Here is a 6000-nt window from a genome sequence, read left to right on the forward strand (position 1 = left end):
TCATGTATCAGTAGAAGTTGCCATTCTATCCCTGTCTCAGGAGATTAACTCTGGCATTCCTGAGAAATGTATATGGTTTCCTCTTAGGCAGTTGCTTTGCAAAACACTGCTGAGTCTCCTCAAGACCCATCCCTAATATCCCTCCTTCCTTTTTAGGCCTGTAACTAGGCTCAAGTCCCAGCAGGCCCTGAAAGGGCTTTTCTACTTTATGTAGATAGATATCCAGGGGATATTTATGGGAATGAATATGGAAGGTGTGGGACAGTGGAGAAAGGAACATAAAGTTGAATCAGGTAAATGTATTGATATCGGTATACTAAGCAAATATTCTGGATATAATGCTGTAACTTGGATGATTAGAAACATCTCTAACTTTTTGTGTAATTGGCTGGCTGAAATGCATATCACAAGGTCGTCTACATGAAATGAAACTGAAATGCCAGAGTTGGCTTAATGTACACTGAATAAATCCAAAGGCTTAGGGAGACTGGAAAGTTAGAGAGGATTGATCATGCAAGGCCTGCTCACTTCCTCCTGGAGTGTCCTGATTTCACATCTTTCACCACGGCTGAGAAATAAATTTGGGAGAGGAGCACCTGTATCTCTGAAGAGCTTTGTGGTTGTTCTTTTCCGTAGGTCAGAGATTAAATTGAGAACTGCTGCCTCTGATTGGGAAATATAAATGTAATAGAGATAATCTTATCCCAGAGTAGCAGAGGCCTAGTAGGAGCACTTGGTCACCAAAGGTGTGGTTACTGTAGCGTCAAAGCAGCAACTAGAAGAGGCTGACTCCTAGAGACTTATGGCACAGGTTAGTTGATCACTGTATTCCAAGTGAAGTAGATGAATAATCTATTAAATTGTTCCTTGGTCAATATAGCAGAAAAGTTCTAGATCAACTGAACTAAAGTCTAACATGTATCATAAAACAGATCCATGGCCAATAAATTGCCAAACTTAAGTCAATTTACGGACCCAGGACTCTTTGAATAAAGGGGAGACCAGATCCTCTGGAGGAAGAACTTTGCTGTACTGCCCAAAATTTGTAATGCAAAAACATGTATTTGCACTCACGCTAAAACATATATTTGCACTGGCTACAGCCACGGCTGAGTAGGCAAACTGCCAGCAACAGAGAACACTGAGTTCCTGATATAACACCATTCCCTGCGGTATTTAGTCAGCTACCTAATTGCAGGTTAATTAGATCTCATTGGAAAAAATTGTATTTTGTGTCCATGTTTAAACCATTAAATGACTAAGGGAATGAAATCACCAGAACCAACTTAGACTTGTTAAAATCATCGCCATGGGACTGGAGAGGGGTTTAATTTCTATGTAGATCTTGATCTGTACTCTGGATACAAAAACATTTCTTGTATATGGAGTCACTCAAAAATATTTAATAAATGCACAAATTATTTCAACAAGAAATAGTGGAGAAAATGATTGTTGGATAGTCAGCTGAAACTAACTATGGAATCTGCATTCTGTATGGGATTCCATGCCTGCTGTCTAGAATTTGTGTCCTCCTGCCTTTTATAAATCTATTGGCTCACAAGGCAAAGAATAGAGTCCTAAAGACTCATTGAATGACAAATACATGATACATGCAAATGACAGTACTTATATTTTATTTTCACGTTCTTTCTCATCTTTGACTTTTTCCATGTGAATTGATTTTATCATAACCTCATTTTAGACTTCTACAATAGCCTTTTCTCCGTCTAGCTCACTGCACAGAAATCCACTTCTATAATTTCCTTCCTAATGCATTTTGGTCCATGATACGCTTCCCTGCTTGCAAGCCCTCAATGACTTTCAAATGACAAAGGTACTGTGATGGTTAAGGTTATACATCAATTTGTCTAGGCCATGGCATGCCCAGATATTTTATCAACCATCATTCTGAGTGTTTTTCTGAGGGTGATTTTGAATGAGCTTTATATTTAAGTCAATAGACTAATTAAAGCAGATTGCCCTCCCTAATATGAATAGGCCTCATCCAGGCAGTTGGAGCCCCGAATAGAACAAATAGACTGACTCTTCACTAAGTAAGAGAAAATTCCCCTTGCTTGAGTGCCTTTGAACCAGGACATTGGGTTTTTCCTGCCTTTGGACTCTATCCAATGAATTGATTTTTCCTGGGTGTTAATCCTGCTGACATTCGGACTAGAACTACATTATAGGGTCTCCTGATTCTCAGGCCTTCACACTTGAACTAGAATAATCATCAGTTCTGAATACTTAGCTTGCTGACTCGTTGCAGATCTTGGGATTTGTCAGTCTCCATATTTGATTAAGCCAAGTCCTTATAATAAATCTCTGAATATATACATCTTATTGTTTGTTTCTTTGGCAAACCCTAATACAGGTATAAAGTCCAAAATCTTTATTAGAACTAATAATACCCATTAAAGTTGTTTCTCATCAATCATGTTCCAATGTTATATCTCACTATATTCTCACCCACAAACATTTTTCACTTTGGCCAAAATATATATATATTTCACCGTTAAACACCCTGAGAATTATTTCTCATTGCTGATGCTATCTCCGTTACAATAAACTACATAGTTCTATCTTTATTTGGAGCCCACTTTATCTTTGAAAACTCCTGGGAAAAAACATGTCTTTCTCTCCTATACTCCTCTGGTGTGTGTACACACACACACACACACACACACACACACACACGTATTTTTTCATTAATTACTTAACTTGTAACAAAGTCTGAACAGTATTTTGCTTTTGTGGCACTTTCTTTTTTATCCTGTTAAAGCAAACTTGTACCGAGTAACTACAATGTGCTAGCCACTATATCGAAAGTTTCACAGGCATTATTTAATGTAATATGACAACTGCATTATGAACTACAATTATTATTGCTATTTTGCAGATGAGAAATCTGAGGCTCAGGCATGTTAAGCTTATTTCCCCATGGCAAGGAGTCACTGATGAAGCCAGGACTCAGTTACAGTTCTGTTTGACTAAAAAGTATTTTCTCAATATCACCATACTACACTGGGATCATGTTTATCTTCGTAATACTACCTATTTATCACAGTTTCCTACAGAGAGCAGAAGCTTAATAAATGATGTTTTTTTGATCTCCACAATATCACATAAGTTTTTGGTTTAAATTGGCATCTGGTGAGTATGATGTGGTAGATTCTCTTCTGGCTTTACTGCAAAATAACACCATGGAGGCATAGAAACAGACAGAGACTCAGAGCCCTCAAAGCTGGGATGGAAAACCATCATATTGCTATTGATTCTTCTAACTGTAAGAACTATGGAAATGAATCGAGAATTGTGATTTATCTCTTATAAAAATGCTAATATGTTATGGTTAAAGGTGAAGTGCCTTATAGTTTTTTATTTTAACATAGCATTAGTCTTGAATCACCTGGCATAGTTTTGTCCATCTCTTAGATGCTAGGGATATAACGTAAAAAATAATAACTACCTAGCACTTATACATCAGGCACTATTCTAAATAATTGCCTTAGTCCATTCTTGCTGCCATAACAAAATACCTGAGAGCGGGTAATTTGCAAAGAAGAGAAATTAATTTTAATAATTCTACAGGCTGGAAGTCCAAGATCAACGTGTAGGGGAATTTGATGTCTTGTGAGAGTCTTCTTGCTGCATCCTCTCATGACAGAAGGGGTGAACACCATGTCCTCACGTGGTGCAAAGGAAAAAGAGAATAAGGGCAAAAGGGGCTAGCCTGCTTCATTTTATAAAATTAATAATCCCATTCATGAAGATTCTGCCCTCAGGATTTAATCACCTCTTAAAGGCGCCCACTTCGTAATACTTTCACATTGGGTTTAAACTTCCTTATATGAATTTTAGAAGGACACATACATTCAAACAGTAGCAGTACTTTAAACACATTAACTCATTTAATTCTCACACTGACCATATGATGTGAGGGCTAATATCCTTAAACCCATTTTACAGATGTGGAAACTGAGCTACACGAACATTTAAGGATCTTCTTAAGCACAAATAGTAAGTGGCATAGGTGGATTTGGAACCAGAATCTTAGAGATTAGTCTTCCTAATGATAATCTTCTTTATGTACACTCATGAGATAGGCAATCTCATGCTATCTCTCTGTTGATCTATCTCATGGCTTTGAAATGACTATATAGTATACTCTTAAATTTATATACCCGACTCAGACAAATCTCCAAGCTCTAGAATCATTTATCTAACTGCCCACTTGATATTTTCAATTGATATGTTAAAGATAACTTGCTGATTATCCTTTATAAACCCATTCTCCACCATCCCTTTCCATCTTAGAGATTCTTCCATTTGAGCTCAGTTCAAACACCTTGCAGTTCATTTGAGCTCAGTTCAAAAACCTTGCAGTTAACCTTGAGGTGTTTCTGTTTCTCACACAGTAAGTCCAATCCATCGCAAGATATTTTTGGCATTACCTTCAAGTATTATGTGGAACCATATGAAATTGCCAATCTATGACCATCTTTAACCTATAAAAACATTCATTTCAAATGGTTCAGCTTAATATATATCCAAAATCTAAACACTTTCTAACCATCTCTACCACTATTCTCCTTGTTGAAGTCACCATGATCTCCCATCTGGAGCATTGCAGTAGCCACTTGGCAGGGTGCTTCCACTCTTGCCACCTACGGATTGTTTTCAGCCAGCAGCCCTAGAGATCCTTGAACAGAATAAATCAGATCACATCTCTCCTTTGTGCAAAATCCTCCAGTGGTTCACCATCTCATTCAGAGTGAAAGCCAAAGTCTTTACAAAGCCATACAAGGCCTTCTGTGACCCAAGCTCTTTGCACTTGTGCCTTTACACCCACATGTCCCCATGCCCCTGACCTGCTTCTGACTCCCTTTCAGCCACAGTGGCTCCCTCCTGTTCCTCAAAAACAGGAAACGTGCTTTTACTTCTTGGTATGCACCTGCTCCATCTGTCTGAAATTTCTTCTTTAAGCAACAGCATAATTTCTTCCCTTTTGCTTCTACTGGGTTTCCGCTCAAATGTCACCTCATTAGAGGAGCCTCTCCTGACCACTCTAAAACATTATAATTCTATCCCTTCCTTGCTCCTTTATATTAATTTGTCTCCACAATATTTGTCACTACCTATTACATTATGCTTTTATCAGTTTATTGGCTTATTGTATGAGTTTATACATTCTATCAAGGAGGAACTTTGCTGTGTTCAGTGCTGTATCCTCAGGCTGGTTCATCATATGAGTTAAATATTTCTGAAAGAAAGGAAGGTAACAAGGGAGAGAGAGACTTAAAGAGATGATTAAACTAGCAGCATTATTTGAAATAAAGAATATACCTAAGGAGAGTATTTCCCTGAGGCTTCTCTTTATCCTCCCTGCAGAGCACCCAAAGTTAACCTGAAGATGCTGTCTGCTAGGAGGGACATATCAGTTGGATTAGAGCCAGCTAATGAGTCCTCCTTAGTTGTCACTCAGCAGGTTGTAATCAGATCACAGGACCTATAAAAAATGCTCTGTTATATTCATTGGTGTTCTCATCAATAGTTATTTCATGTTCTTTGTATTCCAGAAATTGTTATAAAAATCAATAAAGACAGTACATGTCAAAGTGCATTATGAATTGCATTGTTCCAGGCAAATTTGTGTGGCTGACAATACTTGGAATTTCACAACTGTAATATAAGAATATTGTACAAAAATATCAAATTATTCCTCCCATTGATTACATGAAATATGCCTGAAATAATCCATATAGTATATCATTTACCCTCATACTACCTCTATTCAAAGTAGAAGAATATTTTGTATACATTTGATGTTTAAAAATGTAACTATAAAAACAAGTATAATACAGGAGTATTTGCATATCTGTACTTCCTGGGTTCAGAGATCTTTTCTCAAAGACAGTGATTTCCCAAAGATAGGTGTCCAGTAAACATTTGTTGAAATTGTAATGTTTTTTATTTTTTTTTCCTATGCATAACCAAGAT

This window comes from Macaca thibetana, chromosome 2, assembly GCF_024542745.1.
Source record: "Macaca thibetana thibetana isolate TM-01 chromosome 2, ASM2454274v1, whole genome shotgun sequence".
Classification (NCBI taxonomy): domain Eukaryota; kingdom Metazoa; phylum Chordata; class Mammalia; order Primates; family Cercopithecidae; genus Macaca; species Macaca thibetana.